Genomic DNA, 17,946 nt, shown 5'->3' on the forward strand with positions numbered 1-17,946 from the left:
GAACATAAACCTGTGCCAGAGCAGCCTGTGTAAATCATAGACTGGCATGAAATGCTGTGAGGGAGACAGTATATTTGTTTTCTTTTGTATCAGCCTAAGTGTCATGTAGTATCTGGGGCATCTCAGTCTCCTGGTTATCATGGTTCAGGGCATGCAGTTGGATGATGGGAAATTTTTGGTGCGTTAGTGCCAAATGTATTTCAGAAGAGAATACCTCGTTTTCAGGCTAAATTTGCCATGGGCATTAGTTGTTTACCGTGGTCTTTCATATCCTGGCAGGAGTATTTCAACAACCTATCATGTTTCTGAGGCCTCAGCTAACAATGCTGTCAGTCCATGAGCAGATTTATTGTGTGCATGCTGCCAGAGGCCAGTAACTTGATGGCACTTAGATAATTTTGAGTCAGTGACAACTAAATGGTCAATTTAAAATACATGATCATGTTCGAGATCTGCATATGGATGCAATAGTTTCAGTGGGTTCACTTGCAATTTAAGAACATTAATACGTATTTTATTTTGGGCCCTGTAGTTTGCAAATCTTAGTTGTGGAAGTTCGTAAATTAGAGGCTTGGACTATCTATTTTAGCAAATAAACATTGTTGCAGTTAAGGTACAGCATAGGAAATCAGAGAAAGTTCACTGAAACACATAATAAATTCTGGCTTTCTACTTTGTCTAACTTTTTCATTTTCTTTTGATTTTTATCTTCATGCTTGGAATTCCTTCTCAATCCTTTTGCAGAAGGGAAGCAGCCTTTCTCCATTCCATCCTGAACACTTGCTGTCTTTGTGAGGCTATGGCACTAGTCTAAGTAAAAGGTTAAATGTTTTGTAAAAACACAGGATAAGAGTCTTTGTTTGAGTTCTTGTGGGTTTTTTTCTGTCTAATTTGATTGTGAGTGCCTCTGGTTGAAAGCCTTTTTTATTATGGAGTGAAAACCCACAAAATTTAGCATTTAAAAATGGTAATAGAACATATGCGTGCATCTATACACACACTATATGTTTAGTCTTTGTATCTGTACTGTTTACTGAATTGGCTGCCTCAGGAGAAGGGTGTTGTAGTTCCCAGGCTTTTTTTAAGTTGGAAGGGTAACTAAAAGCGATGATGTGACAAAAGGTGGATATCAGAAGAGATTCTCAGTAAAATGTTACCATGTGAAATGGCTAAATGCAAAGATACAGCATTGTAAGGTGCAGAGAGATGCAGAAGGAAGCTTGTAAGAGGCTAATGTGTATTCTTGGCTCTAGCCAGGGTTACAAAAGGTAAATCAGCCCCAGGACAAAGGTAATTTGCCCATAGTATTACAGAAGATGATTTCAATTTCCCTGCAGCTACATTGCTGAGCTTCTTCATTTTGCAAGCCAAACCAGCTCATAGGTGTTGCCAAAAAAAAAAAACAAACCGCTTGTTTCCTTTGCATATGTGCCTTTGTCTTTTCCATAACTCCTTAAACATTATGTGAGGAAATCCTTACCCTACTCAGAGAAGAGTAGGGTAAAGTAGTAAGGGGTGCTTTATTTACACAGAGCTTGTTCTGTTTACTGTGTCTAGTCTAAGACGATGGAGTGAGATGCAGTACAGTAGGAGGGAGGGAGCACTGGGCTCACATTTTCCCTAATCTTTCTTTTGTCACTTACATACTTACAGAAGCACTTCTGGTTGTCTTTGACATCCCTCATCGGCTTCAGTTCTAGCTGCTCTTTAACTTTCCTGACCTGCACGCTTGAACAATGTCTCTGTATTCCTCACAGGTTATCCGTCCTTGATTCCACATTTAGTATGCTTTCTTTTTGTGTTTGAGTTTGGCTAGGAGCTCCTTGTTCATCCACAGAAGTCTTGACTTCCTACTCATTGGGATGGACAGCTGTTGAGCTTGGAGGAGGTGATCCTTGAATATTAACCTTGGGCTCCCTTTTCCTTCAAGGGCCTTATCCCATAGGACTCCACCAAGAGTCCTTGAAAAGACCCATCTTGTCTTCCTCAGGGAAAAAGAGCTTAGCTGTTAAAAGTAATCTCATCAGGCTCAGAGCTTCAACTGCTTCTTCTTTCTACTGAGTTGTCTCCTGACAGTCTCATGTCCTGGAGTGTATGAGGGCAAGAGCAGTTGGAAACATCCTGAGGAAACTTGGTGCTATATCCACATGTGGAAAGAATGCATCTTCATGTCTGTGAGTGATGGGGCAGGAAGAGAGTGGCAAAGCTGAGAACAGCTGCACTGTCCTGCATGGAGTCCTAAAACTGGGATCTCTCCTAGTAAAACTTGGCAAATGACAAGCTTTGGAAGCAGGTGGTAACAGATAGGGAGTAAATTATGCTACTTGTTATCCAGCTGGATTAGAAGAGGATATCTATCTATATAACTGACTTGCTAATTTATGAAATACCAAAGTTTGGAATCTTTTACATCACCTCAGATTATTTGGCATCAGTTATTTGAGATATCAAGATGGAAATTCTTACTTCTACTGGGCTGAAAGCAGTTGAAAGCCCTTGACTTCGAAGTTCACCAGGAATAACTATTTTTCAGGGCCAAGCTCTTATTTAATCTCAGCTGACCTGTCTGTATTTCATAGAATCAGAGAATGGTTTGGGTTAGAAGCGATCTTAAAGATCATTTAGTTCCAACCCCCTGCCATGGGCAGGGAACCTGGCACTAGGCCAGCTTGCTCAAATCCCCTTCCAACCTGGCCTTGAACACTTCCAGAGATGGGGAGTCCACAGCTTCTCTGGGCAACCTGTTTCAATGCCTCACCACCCTCACATTCAACAGCTGCTTCTGCACCCTCAAAGTAAGGTGACATGCTGGAGTGAAGAATGTTTGCAGATCAAGGTATGAGAAGATGGGGAGTCTAAGCTGGAATCTAAATAAATTTTGGGCTTCATCTCAGCATGAGCCAAAATTATTAAAGGCTGATGTGATCTCTATAGGTTGAAATGAAGACATACAAGTTTAACAAAGTTGACTATGCTCTGTGTATGTCCCCTAATGTCTGGTAGAGGTGGAGAAGCCTGGGTTCTTGATGTTAAGAATTTGAAAAGGGCTCAAAGGAGAGCCCAGCAACTCTTAGGATGATTTAATCACCTGATACTTAATAGCCATTCCCAAGTGTATGAAGGAAAAGGTAGCACAATCATGTTCCTGTAAAGGAACAGACGTGTAATAATGAATTTTTAATCTCATGTGTAAAGACACAGGATCAAACTGCTAGTAGCTGAAGCTAGAAAAATTCAGAGCAGAGTAAGCCATTTTTCTTTACAACCAAGGATAAACCTAACCATGGAACAACTTAGCAAGACTTGTAATGGATTTTCCATTGCTAAAGATTTCAAAATCTCTTTATCCAGAAGATTTGCTCTAGCTCAACCATAGCTGTTGGCTTTGATGCCACAGTTCAGGGAAATCCTGGGACCTTTGTATGTATGTGAGGTCAGAGGACAGTGGTTCATTCTTAACATTTATAAATCTGTTTCTTATACATACTGTTTCTTTTCATCCAAGCAAATCATCAACAACAAGAAAACTGTTCAAGTTAGTAAGCTAAAGAGTGGACTTACATAAAATGGCTGACAGTTCATCTGATTCTTCCCAACATTAGGTGTGAAGTTCAGAAGGTGAAGTGAAGGCAGGGGATTACAGTGGTTCTTGAACCAATGCCAGCTGAGCCAGAGGCACATAAATATTTCATCCAAATCAAGCAAACATCAGGGAAGTGATTTATTACACATTTCAGCCAGTGCTGGCTAAAAAAGGGTGGAAACAGAATCCTTCTACGGTTTACCTTCTAAGGTTTACTAAGTCATCAACATTGCTATGCAAAAGGAACAAGAAGCACAAAAGTAGGTTGTGTCTGTCCTCTTCCTCCCCGTGGTCTCATAGTTTTGAGGAGAAAGTAACAGACTCTATCAACTGGAAGATCTTGTACTTCAGACTAATCTCAGCTAGTCTGGAGTCAATCCACATCTCTCGGAATAAAAAGTCATCTCAACCATCATATTGTTCTGAACATCTTGAGTCTTATTTTCTGCAGCAGAGAACAAACTCAACATGAATAACAAGACAAGTAGCTGGATCTCAGTGCATTAAAAACTTTGGTGAATTAAAGCCAAGCCTTTGTACATCACAGAAAAGGAAAAAACCAAGAGAGTCTATAGAGCTTTGATACAATACAATGGTGACAAATTTCACTGGAATGCCTTAAAATTTATGGGGTTTTAGCTCAGAACAGAATTCATCCCCAAAATCTTTAATCACAAATAGTATGATTTCATTCTTGTGCAACTGCTTCAGCAGGTACTTACATACACACATTAACAAAAATCTTTAGCTGAATTACAGTTCTGGGTAGGAAATTATCCTTTCCAATTCTGAAAACTGTAGTAACCTGGGCAAATGTTTTCCTGAGTCTTTTTTGGTTGGTACTTGAAAGTTATCAAGACTGTTTTAAGTTCATTTGTCCATATCACAGTATGCTCATTCACTTTTTACACCTCTTTCAACTCCAGATGAAAAATACCATGAAGCTAAATGATAGATTTTAGATCTTACTGGTCATCTGACCCAAAAGGGTCAGAATCCACATCCTAGTGGCAATACATGAAGCCACTCAGCCTGATCACCTCTGTGTCTCCCAGTATTTCTGAACTATTGTTTTACAGTCTTCTCAGGTGGTCCTTGTTACACATCCACTGTCCTGCTGGTTCCCTTTTTTCCTTTTCTCTCTTTAGGCACAGATCTCCAAATCTGCCTGCCTGCCTCCTTCTTCTGTGTCTCTGGATTTATAGCTTCACTTTTAGAGTCTGAAGCAAAGAGCAGTGAGATGAGCAATTGTAATGCCTTTGCTGTGGCAGAACAGAGAACCCAGCTGCCCAGCACAATCTCTGCAATGCCGCGTTCACCAACATGTTGCACAAGATTGCAGCTCCTTTTCCCACCTGCTTTTCTTCTGAGAATTAGCATCTTAAGCCACAAACATTCAGGAAAATTGACATGAGTAGCATGAAAAGTATTTGTAAAGAGCAAATATTTCATCATGCTGATGCTGGAAAAGAGGTGTGATGGAAGACTCCCTGATGGTTCAAGTGTTTATTTTTAAACCTGATATAGATGTGTCCAAACTGGCTGGACATAAGTTAAGATACTGAGATATCCAAACTGCCTGTGAATAAGAAGCAGAGTAAACTGAGCAAGCTTCAAGCTTCTAGACAGCACAAGAGACACCAAATTTAGTCAAGGTGAGGGGATGGGACTGGCCCAGTCCTCTCCTGGAAAGGGGAGCTAAAGGTGTGGAGCTAGGCATCCTGGCAGGGCTTGGGCTCGATATTCAGGCACCCACTGAGGGAGTGAGATGGTGATTGCTGCTGCTGGAATAGTCAGCTGCTTCTTGGCCACACTGCCCTGCATGTCTGACTCCACCCTGCAATACAGGAAAAGCCCTCACTTTCCGGGGCTCTGGTACAGGCAAAGTGGGCAATAGAACCACAGCTATGCTGCTGTTCTCTAAAGTCTGCTGCTAGAGGCAAGTGCCTGCTGTGTCTTTGCCTGGAGAAAGCCCTTGAGGAAAATGTAACTCACTCAGTAAATCCTTGATACTGTGGCTCGAAGTCTTCTAGTGCCTGCACGAGCACACTTGGAGCTGTTTGAGGTATCTCCATCACACAGCACATGACACTGCTGTTTTAACAGCTATTCCTTATTAGGTGGAGGATAATGCCAGTACTTCAGCGGAGCCCTGGAGCAGTACATACAGACTCAACAGATTTACAGCTCTTAGGAACTTTCAGTTCTCTCCAAGTGGAAAATCCATGTTATTCTATGTGTTTTACACAGTTTTAATGCTAAAAGGAATTAGAATGCTTCCTTCTCTTTTACAGCTACATCCAATCTTTACTATTTTCTACTTAACCTTTTATTTGATTTTCTTTACAGAGCTACCCAGCATAAAAAGACAAAATACAGACCAAAATGAGAAGAATACCCTCATGTCAGGATTTTGTTTATGATTAAAGAAGGTTGGCCCATGTTTTACAGGATAGGATTTGAGAAGATAAGTTATCATGTACAGACTAAGGGAGGGCATTTATAAGGGGCAGGATGGGAAATGAGGCACTCAAGAGGGATAATGGCAAATGAGAAATGGAATTAGCAGAGCCCAGGCGGTGCAGAGGAAGGACAGATAATGAGTCACCCTGGAAGGAGGAGCAGAGCCTTACAAAGAGGACACAGACTTTGAAAGCCATGCAGAAGATTTGGAATGAGGAATGGGTCTGAAAGTGTGTGTGGAGAGAGGGGGAAGGAGATGTGAGCCCTGCTCCAGAGAAGACGCACAGTTCAAAGGGTTTAGCAGATAACACCAGCAGATAACACCAGCATGTATTCAACTATCATAATAAAACATCTATGTGTGCATGCCACATGATCTGAAATACAACTGTATGCAAAAAAATGGTTGCCTGCTCTATAATCTATAGTATATCAGACTCTAGTAGTATATATACCCATTTAATCTCTGTTAGATAGACTTTTTTCTTAATAGCACAATTAAAATTGGCGCCACACAAATATGAATGCAGTTCAGTCATTTCACAAATAGTTTATGCCTATTTAACTGGAAGCTTCAACCAAAGTAAAGCTTTAGGAACTGACTGATCAATCTCAGCAGTGGCTCTGCTGCTATCCCCCGCTGGCTGGGATTGCTCCAGTAGCAGTACTGGCATTTTAATGAACCCTAACAATGAAGATGGACTGGAGATAGTACAGCAGGCTCTGCACCAGAGCGGCGAGAATACAGACTCACCTTGTGCTGCTGTCTCTTTGTTGGTTAACAGCAACTGTGAGCAGAGGCATGAGAAACTGGCAGTTTCAACACCTGAAAGAGATGCAGTGAGACCTAGCATTGAGAGCCCTCAGATTCATGAGCAAGAGCCATGCCTCACTAAGTTACACACCAAACCTCAGCCGAGCCACCCCAACTGTCCGTGTGTGTAGCGTTTACAGTGTGATGTCTTCAGTTAAAAATAAACATCATTATGGATATAAAATCTGAAATCATGCCGAGTTAGAATGTGTGACCAGCACTTTATTAATGTTTACAGTGATTTATAAATAACAGCATCTCTTCTGCCACTCATCTGTGGAGAAGTCTCCTGTGGAAGCCAGACGGTGGGTAGGGAAGCTGCTGGTATTTTAAGATGTTTCAGGCCAAAGTGGGAAACAAAGATATTTTGGGGCATTACATTATATCCCCTTATTGCACCACAACTCTCACACGCTCATGCTTCCATAAATTTGTGCTGCAGAGCTGTTAATTCCATTGTGGCTTTTTGATGTTTACTCAAACAACATTAGCTTTACTGTCATGTTTACAATGTAAAAAAAATTTGGTGAAAATGTCAGCAGGATGGTATCTTTAATCATATTTATTGATTGACCTCAAAAGGCTCAGTGCAATTTAATCGGAACCCGTCAGTGCAGCCACGGCTGGGTTCAGCTGGTGCCTGTTCCTAGCACTGCCTGGAGCCCAGATTTCACAAGTAGCTTTTATGTCTACTGTCCTTGAAGCCACTTGACTTCCCTGATATTTCTCTTTCAGCCCTTCCTTATTACAGCTAATACAATATGGTACGTAGCTAGAGATGGTTACTCCTAAGTAACATGAGGACTTAATAGGTAATCTCTGGAGGGGAAAAGTCATCTGCTCCCCAGTGCCAGTTGCAGTTTCCTGTTCTCTGACCAGTCCTGTGCAATGATGGGATCCCTATACAGCCAGTGTGGGAGGGTGCAACCCGGCCCCCAAATCCCTCTGCAGCTGTGCTGTCCAACCGCTCCAGAGTGACATTGTCCAAGTTTCTCCCCACAGCCAGGGTTTGTCCCCTATCCTCAGAGGCTGGGATCCCCAGCAGCACCCACTGCGGCGCAGGGCGAAGATGCCCCACGCCCCGCTTGGTCGCTGCGTCCATCCTCGGGGACTCGGAGGCTTGCGAGAAGGGCCACCGGGAAGGTCCAGCTGCGGGGGCACCGGGTGTAGGCTCTGCCTCGGGGCGGCCCGGCGGCCGCACACAAGCGCCGCGCCGGCCCCACACAGCCTCGGGCAGGGCAGGGACAGGGGTGCCGCCTCAGCGCGGAGTCGCGGGGCGGGGAAATGGCGGCGCCTCAGGGGGCTGCGCTCCCGCGGGGAGCTGGGCTGGGGGCGAGTGGGAGCGGGTGTGTGTGTGTGTGTATGTGTGCGGGGGTGTGTGTGTGTGTGTGTGTGTGTGTGTGTGTGAAGGGCGGGTTCCGCGCCGGGGGGGCGTATGGCTGTGCCTTGCGGTGAACTCTGTCAGAGAGGTGCCCGTGTGCCGGAGGCGCAGAACGGGGCGTCTGCGGACGGGTGAGCCCGGCGAGGGGGCGGCGTGCGGTGGGTGCGTGTGCTGAGAGGTGCGCGGTGTGTGTGGGGTGAGTGCGTGTGTGTGTGTGTGTGTGTGTGTGTGAGTGTGTGTGTAACTGCGTGAGCGTGTGCCAGCGTGCAGGAGTGCGAAAGTGCACGCGTGTGGATGTGCCTGTGCGGGTGTGTGCGGTTCTGCGCTGTGTGCGGGGGCGGCGCGGCCGCGGGGGCGCAGGGCGGGGGGTCGCAGGGGCGGGTCGGTGCACTAAGACAGCCTGGCGGCCCCCGCCTGACTGACGCCGCCCGGGGCTGCTGCCGCCCCGCTCCCGCCCGCGGCGCGCCGAGACCCCAGATCTCAAAGCCGGAGCTCCCGCCCGCGTCCCGGAAATGTCGGAGGGGGTGGCAGGGGGAAAGGAGAGCAGTCCCGCCGCCGTCGCCCCATACTTCGCGCCGGGGCTGCCCCGCGTCTTTCCCCGCGCTGGGCCGTGCAAAACCTCATTGGGAGACTGGACAAGTACTTGAAGGAGGGATCCACTGGCATCAGATATCAGACTGAGGACATAAGCGGACTGGAAACAGCTGGGAGCACACCGTATGTACTTGCGTCCTCCACAGTGGGTAGCCACTGCTGCAGACAGCATGCTGAGTGAGCTAGATCCAAAAGGGAAAATCTTTTACGAACAATAAATTCTGTTTAGTAGCTTTATTTTTAATTCCAGCTATTTAACTCCACTGTCTCTTGTACAGAAGCAGAGGAATAGAACGCAGTAGATCAATCACAGCAGATAACAGAACGAGAAGTTTGAATCCCTGTCACTTAGCATACCATGACCTTTGGTTTGCTTACAATTACTGCTTTTACTCACGAAGGCATCATTACCTGGAAAAAGCTGTTATTGAGCTCTTTAGGAATTCTGTGTAGGAAGACTGTGAAAAGTACTGTTGTGAATGGGTTTTAAGCCTTTAAAGCTATTGGAAAAGTAATTTTGAGGAGTTGTGTCAGGTTGATCTGATGCAAAGCCAGTGCACTGACCCACTGCCAGCATGCCTTACCTCTGTCTTTGCAAGAGGAAGGGTAATGAATAGGGAAGAAGGACCAGAATCTATAACAAATACACTTACAATTTACACTGACTGAGGAATACTGTTCAGAAACACCAAGCAAAAAGTGTAAAGAAGGACACTGTCATGGTTGACCACATTCTTTCAAGTAGCCCTTACCTTCCTGATTCACCTCATTGTTCAATAGATAATGCGTTGGGAAAGCAAGGCAACAAATGCAGTGTGATAATCTTTCCCATGACTGTTGTATAATTTTAAATGTCTTTTATGTATTGCTGTTTTAAGAGGAGAGTAGTGCTTTAGATGCAACAATGGAAATGGTGAAAAGTACTACATGGCAATGTAGAAGCATTCTGTAGAGTATCAATTGCCTGCTACAGGACAAGATGTAAATTTTTGTATGTATTTTCAGTAACAATGAAAAAATAAAGCAGGTTAGTGGATCTGTTAATTTTTTTAAAGTTGGTTCATAGACAAGCTTAGGTGCCACACTGTTGGGGCTATATTACCATATCCTGTAAGATTGTTGCTCCATTTCTGATATGATTTGCATTATGTAATTAAAGTGCAATTATTTGGAGGACCAATTCTTAAAAATAGCTTTGGTTACAGCACACAGTGCCTAGGGTCATTTGAGGGTATATCTACATGAATGGGTGTTGACAGTGACATGTTCCTTCTGCCTGTGGCCTGAACCAGCCAGCTGGGAGCCAGCTCCAGTGTAGCAGCTGTGTAGCTGCAATTTGTGATTCGCTGAATGTGAGTTAATAAGGCTGGCTTGGGCTCAGAACTGTGCTAATGTGGCAACAGGATTTCTGAAAAGAAGTTGGTCTTATGTCCAGCTGGCTCAAAGCACGAATAGATCAAAGACATGACTGTGTCTTTCTGTAAACTAGTCAGAAATGTAGGTCAGGAGATGAAGTGTGAAAGAATTTATCTATATTTCTATAGCTGCTGTCAATGAGATTTTTGCCTTTATTAAAAAAAAAAGTCACTGCTGACAATTGCCTCATTTAGTTTGCAGTAAGCTCACGATATTTTTCAGTATGTATGAATGTAGACTTTTGATTTCTAACCCATATCAGAACAGATTATTTTTTAAAAAGAATAATTTTAATTTTGTTTTTTTTCTCCCTAGAAAAGCAGGTGGACGATCTTTCTAGAAACCAAAGATCTATGAGCCTTAAGGCTCGAAGACCTCACTATCTTTTATTACTTACATTTGCAGGGAAGCATAGCTGTTTTTTTCCCAGCAAGCAGTCGAAAGAGGGGAATACAATTGTCAGCTCAGATTCCAAATTAGACCTAGCCAGCTCTGGAGGGAGTTATTAGCTGTCTGAAAATGCCTCAGCAGTACCTACTGCTGATGTGATTTTTTTTTTTTTTTTTTTTTTTGCTATAGAGATTTGTTCTGAGGAGAACTTATATGGATTTCTGAATGGTGGATAGACTTGAGCTGCTCTATACAAGTCTATATTGAAAATGGAAAATATTGAATTCTATTGGCCTTGACCTTTTTAGCTCTTTATGTGCTCTCTTGGAGATTCTGAAGACATGTTGTTTACACTTAGGTTCATCTTTTACAGCTAGTAGCAAAACACATATATATACCCTCTTCACATAATTAATTCAGGACTTTCTGTTCCTATTTCTGTTCTTACAAGCATGTGTTGTACCTAGGTCCCCAGTGCATCACCTTCTAACACCTTCTTTTGTAACTAATAACTTTTTATGGCAGTTCTTGCATTCAGAGTAGTTTATACCGAATAAAATTATTATTTATTGAATGGTGACTGATGCCAAAGTACATTCACCTGAACATGTGCTGCATGGGGTGTTTTTTTTTTAAAAGATTGCTAATAAGTATTGCTTTATTTTTATTTACAGGGTCTTCACACTGTAATTGAGCAACAAAATTATAGGAGATGAGAGAAGATGCCTCTAAGTTTATACTGTCCTATCTGTATTTTGAGCTGATATTTCTGCTTTATCCTCCTTAAAGGATTGAACTTGACATCCAAACGTCAGACTTGAACATCTTAGTCATAAGGTCCACCATTAGTATCTATCATGGGCTCAAAATTTCCTTGCAAAGAAGTTAGAGACTTCTGTTTTAAAAAATAGATGTTTATGCTGCCATACAGATACATATTACTTCTGAAAAAAACCACCAGGTACCAACTTTAAGATACAAAAACATTTTATTTTTGAGGAGGATAATTTTTTTAGAAGGTATTATGGTAAAACCCAAGACTTTCTGTCTTTAAGTAAAAGTTGTATAGTATAGTACACTTCCACTGTGCATGAAAGCATGCCCAGTCCCTTGGAAGCAGAAAAGTTTTTCCCCTTGTAGAAGCTAAGTAACACCTCAGACTTGCTCTCCCTTATATTTGGTGTGTTGAAACATATAATGATGTGTAACTGGCACCATTTCAGTTTCTTTAAGCTTATTCAGCCATTACTGCTCTGAAAACCACAAAAGACAAGGCAAAGCATTACAAGCATTACAAATGCCCTTCTGTTGTCTTCATTTTGGGAGCAGTCCAGATGGAAAGATTCTACTCAAAAGACCAGCTTTGGACCAGTCTGGGCAAGGGACTGTGTGTTTGGCAAAAGCTACGAATGGCCAGGTCTGGCATTGCTAAGAGGAGCAGTGGTCACTGCCAACATTTCTCTTTTACTTCACTTTCTCTAATCAGCTCAGAATTAATAGGCAACAGCCCTGAATTTGGGACTAGAAGCAACAAATAATTTTCTCTCTTGCCTTCTTGTATGCTACTCCAATCAGCTCTTCCTCCCATATTAGCAGATACACACAGTGACCAGCAGTAAATTATTAATTTAGCTGGCTTTGCTGCTTCTCTGGAATTCCTGAACTGCATCCTTTTTTTTTTCAGGAAATGTGCCCAAGAATTTTACAAACTATAAAACTAATCCTAATACTGCACTGAAATAAGAGTTACTATGATGAGTATTTTCACTGCTGGAGACAGCAAAAAACCTAAAAAATATTCAACCTCTACAATATTCAATCTTTACACTGGTGTCTTTTATCAGTGTAATTTTGGTTACTCAAAAGAGGGTGAAGTAGTTCAAATCTCTTAACCTGACTTAGAATATACATATTTACTCTTGTGTAGCCTTAAGATTGTCTTATCAAAAAAATATCCTCATAATATTGTGGAGTCAGGGTAATTACCAATGAAGGATTATTTCATCGAGCCTCTGCATATTGCCACCTTTTCTAACATTCTAGTTGCCATTGGTGCTTCTGTCAAATAAGGTAAATACCATTATTTCCATACTGTATAATTGGTTTACAGTATTGTGAAAAGAGTAAGGACTTCCATTCCTTCACAGTCCTCATGACTCACGAGCCTTGTCCCTGCTTCGCAGTCCATGGGAGAGAGACCTTCGCTTGGAGTCGAAGGGCCGAGAGGGGTGAGAGGAGCCCCCCTTGTGTGTAATGGAAAGAGATCCACCTACAACTCTAGCTATGACTGCTGCATGCAGAAGAGAGAGACACTGCTGCCCTGAAGGTGGAAAGGATCTTTCCTTCTTCCCTTCTGGACTTTTATTTGAGGGAGATGAGATTTGATCCAATGTAAATACTGCTTTATCATAGGAGAGATAGTTAGGATTGTGTATATAATGTATTATAATATTTATTTGTGTAGTAATTGTAATATAATTCCCTTTCCCCCACACTGAGTCTTGTGTTGTGTCTAGAAAACCCCTCTCACACTGGGGTGAGTTGTGTGAGGGGGGCTTGGACTCAGGAATTGGATTTTTGGGGGTCTCAAACCACAACAATTCATATATATGTTAATTTTAGACAATGATGTATTTTGAGAACTCTTAACCTGGACAAGCAGTGGTTGTATTTATACACAGGTTTCAGTAAATTTTAACCAGATGTATAATAACATGCTTTGCTTTGAAATAATACTGGCATATAAAGAAGTATATAAAGAAGTATACTTGTGTTACATAAGATGAAGTGCTCTACTACGATTATTTGATTGAGATCTATTATATCAGGAAACAAATGTATAGTTCAGCTTTTACACTGAAATCCTATAGTCAAGCTTGACTACTATAAGAAATTGAGCAGTGGCTCAATTGGCAGTTGTCCAAATTTAGTAAGAATAACTAGGATTACAAATCTTTAAAAAGTAGTTAGGACAGTTTTACGAAAGCTGGTTTAAACACGATTTCTGTGTATCCCTAGACTTTTTTCTTTATGAAAAATCAAATTGGATAGCTTTTTTGCATAGCTGATTCATTTCTTACCTACTGCTTGACATAGTAACATGAGGAGTTGAAGGGAAAAATCACTGGTTTGTAACTTCTTGTCTGCTGGGCCCTTCTGGGTGGTCTGCATAGTTTAAACACTTCAAGAATGAAGTATTTAAAAGATTACAGTGTTAAGAGAGCAGGTAATCAGAAAACATATTTTCCTGTTATGTAGCAGCACATTAAATGGAAGAGTTGAAAGGCACAAATATAAATTGTTCAGCTTTTCCGTGTCATGGCACTTAACAGAATACAACTCCAAATAAACTTTTTAGCATGCTTAAAACTAGAGTATTAAAACATATGAATTTACAGTTGATTATCTGCCTAAAAGCAGTGAAAGAACAGCTCAGCAAATTAAATACTAACATTGAAACCAATATTAATCATAGAAGAGCATAGACAACTACAACAATGGCTGTTTGTTTGTTTGTTTGCTTAACTGCTTTCACTAATCTCATCAGCTTTCTGCTCAGTATCCTTCAGTTGTAGGTACCATTGCTTCAGCAGTTATGGCCTGAAGCCTTTGCAGCTTTATGTTGTTTTTATATATGCCAGTTTTCACTGGGTAAATCATATCTTCTGTAACCAGAATGAGTAATTTTCTTATTTTTCTGTCCTCCCCATCGTCCCCTCATATTTCACAACACCTTGAGGGAATAAATAAATCATGTCTTTATTTAAATCAGCAACTCTATCAATGCTTTCAGTTTTATATCAGACTTTCACTTTAAAAAAATTATAGGATTTGAGATTTAGAAACTATTAAATGCTAGATCATCAGAATGTGTCTGTAAAATACATGTCTGTAAGAACCCTTAAAACTGGCAAATTCAGGCTGCAAGAGAGATGGTTTGGACAGAGTATCCCATCCATAAACCTAGATAATAATGTGGCTTTAGGCAATGTGCAGCAAATAAAGAACACAAGTCTCCAAGTCTAATCAAGTGAACGTAAAATGAGTAGACCTAGATGTTAGGAAGAAATTCTATACTGTGAGGGTGGTGAGACACTGGAACAGGTTGCCCAGGGAAGTTGTGGATGCCTCTCCTCTGAAGTGTTCAAGGCCAGGTTGGATGGGGCTCTGAGCAACCTGGTCTAGTGGAAGGTGTCCCTGCCCATAGCAGAGGGGTTGGAACTAGATGGTCTCTAATTTCCCTTCCAATCCAAACCATTCTGTGATTCTGCAGATGCCTTGCATGCTATTTCAAAATCTTAATACTTTAAGAGAAAGAGTGATGGACTGAGAGGATCAATATAATCTAGAAAAAGACACAGGGAAAATAACAGGAATGCTATAAATGACATAATTTGGAGTTAGTGATTAGGGTAAAGTACCCACATTAGGAATTTTATGATACAAAAATGCGGATTCATGTTCTGGCTAATATAGGAATGAAAAATGCTGAGATTATGGTATTCATATGTCTGGACTTGCTCCTAAATGTGACTTTACATATTTTAGTTGTATACATATACTTAAAATTAATAGCAGTTGCCAAAGGCAGAACTAAGCATGTTATAGAGAATGTAAAATTTTTAAAAAGATATGGCTCTCAGGCAGCTGCAGAAGCAAGACTCTCTAGGGCCTGCCTAATTTTTTTTATTATTATTAAATATAACAGCAGTTCTGGTATTGTAAGTACAGTGTATAACAAGCAGTAGAAGAAAACTGAACAGTTAACTTGAAATTTTGTTAAACCTTATTTCCAGCAATGCTTCCTTGTTGGCAGGAAATAAACTAACACCAAACACTATAAGCAATTTTTACCCTAATCCAACCTCCCCTGGACAGCAGAGGCCTGGCTGAACCGTAAGCAACATGCAGAATACCCCACAGACCACACCATCAGTAATCCCATAGTATGAAATTAAGCAGGATGAAAAAGTGCAAGTGTAACTTAACCTGAAGTTAAACACATAATTGAAAGTCAGTGGAACAAACTACCAGGAACTGCCTGTCTCAGTATCTTCCTAATGACAGTGTTCTCTTCCCAGGGCTTGCCTGTAGGTACATTCACATTGTGGCTGTACATGCATTTGAAATTGGAATGGTTTTTAAGTATGTTTGAGAACATGCAGGTGATTCTCTGCATCTGTTTGACACAAGTCCCCAAATGGGCTAAGCCCATTTTGCTTAGCTCCATGCAACTGAGTAGCTCCTCAGTTGTTCATTAACCTTTCTACTGAATTGTCATTACTGTGGCTGCATGGGAACATAACAGGTCAGCACTGAACTATCCTGTTCTTTCTAGGCTTTGGCCACAGGCTTGGCTTTAATACTTCAACAGGCTTCAGATTACATATAATATATCTGGAAGCAATTTTTTCCACCTCTAACGGTTTTGTCTGTATAGCATGGGAGAACTCCACACCTCAAGAGCTCTTCCTCAGCATTTTTTCCAAGACTTGTGCATTCAGTTATTGATGGCATTGCTTTGGGGATTATCACTAGGGTAGTTTACACCATCCCAGTTGGGAAGCTTCAACATCTCTGCCAATATGTAATCCTGCACCACCAAACCAGCAGCCAGACTGATAGCCACTACCTGCTTCTAGAGTCAAACCACTCAGATCTGAGTACTAGAGCAGATTCATCTCTGTCATCAACACAGTACAGTAGAGGTGTAGGATTGGAAACCCATGGCTTTTAATGCCTATTCAATTGGCTTGATACCAGCATTGGTGTCAACAGCTCCATTTCTGCCCTGTGTTGAAATGACATCAGGGAGCTCAGGCACACAGAACTACCTTATCCTCTTACCTGCCCTAATCATGCCCACCCCTCTCTGTCTCCATACAGTCTAAGACAGAATCATAGAACGGTTTGGGTTGGAATGGACCTTAAAGATCATCTAGTTTCAAATCCCCTGCCACGGGATGAGATTCCCCCCCGCAGCTTTGCAACCACCAGTATTATTCAGTTCTTGGACTTTCAATTGCTTCTATTAGCTTTTTTAAGCACAATCTCTTTTCTTGGGACACCATGACTGCAGCACTCATCACTCCAAACTGAGTTCAAGTGCAGAAAGTCCACAAGAAATGGAAGGAAGGACAGGCTACCAAAAGAAAATATAAAGCCTTTCCCAGGCAGAGATAAAACTAAACTAGCCAAGTTCAGTTTTTAAGACTGCTGAATCAAGGAGGTGACTGAGCACCAGAAAAAAATCCTGATATACTCAGTGCCTTTTACTGAATGTCAGTCTTCACTGAGTCAGTCTCCTCTGAATCACACAGGTCTTTGGTCATAGTAGTAGTTTGTGGAATGAGATGTGCTCCATACACTACAGGCAGCATCAAGTTAGAGACTATTAAAAGCTGGACCTCACAAGCCCATGGGACTGGATGGGGTTCATAGAACCGTTAGGGCTGGAAAAGACCTCTAAGATCACAGAGTTGAACCATTTACTCAGCATTGCTAGAGTCCACCACTAAAGCATGTCCCTAGGTGCCACCTCTAAATGTTTCTGGAATACTTCCAGGGATAGTGGTTCCACCACTTCCTCAGACAGCCTGACCACCCTTTCCATGAAGAAATATTTTCCTAATATTGCATCTAAACTTGCCCTAGGGCAACTTGAGGTCATTTCCTCTCATCCTGACACTTGTTATACAGGAGAAGAGACTAACCCCCACCTCCTTTCAGGTAGTTGTAGAAAGCATTAAGATCCTCCCCTGAAACTCCTTTTTTCCAGCCTAAACAATCTCAGCTCCCTCAGCCACACTTCATTGGACCTGTACTCCAGCTCCACTGCCCTTCTCTGGATGCTGGAGCACCTCGATATCTTTCTTGTACTGAGGGGCCCAACACTGAACACAGTAGTCAAGGTACATGGGCCTCACCAGTGCTGAGTACAGAGGGACTACCACTTCCCTGATCCTGCTGGCCACACAATTTGTGATACAAGCCAGGAAGCCGCTGGCTTTCTTGGCCACCTGGGCACGCTGCTAGCTCATGTTCAGTTGCTGTCAACTAGCACCACCAGGTCCTTTTCCACTGAGACACTTTCCAGCCACTCTTTCCTCAGACTGTAGCACTGCCTGAGGTTGAGGTGACAAGTGCACAACCCAGCCTGTCCAGATCCCTCTTCAGAACCTTCCTACTCTCCAGCAGATCAACATTCCCACCCAACTTGGTGCAGTCCACAAACTGACAGAGGAAGCACTCCACCCCATCATCCAGATCATCAGTGAAGATACTAAACAGGACTCGCTCCAACAC

The 17,946-nt window shown here is 42.2% G+C and overlaps 1 long non-coding RNA gene across 1 annotated transcript; it reads left to right on the plus strand.

Moving 5' to 3' along the window:
- The first annotated feature begins 7,923 nt into the window (after window positions 1-7,923).
- Window positions 7,924-12,490, plus strand: LOC135411750 (uncharacterized). Its single transcript, XR_010429280.1, has 2 exons — window positions 7,924-8,958; window positions 11,316-12,490. It is a non-coding gene; the product is annotated as an uncharacterized LOC135411750 (long non-coding RNA).
- Window positions 12,491-17,946: the final 5,456 nt, after the last annotated feature.

The sequence above is a fragment of the Pseudopipra pipra genome, chromosome 3, assembly GCF_036250125.1.
Source record: "Pseudopipra pipra isolate bDixPip1 chromosome 3, bDixPip1.hap1, whole genome shotgun sequence".
Lineage (NCBI taxonomy): Eukaryota > Metazoa > Chordata > Aves > Passeriformes > Pipridae > Pseudopipra > Pseudopipra pipra.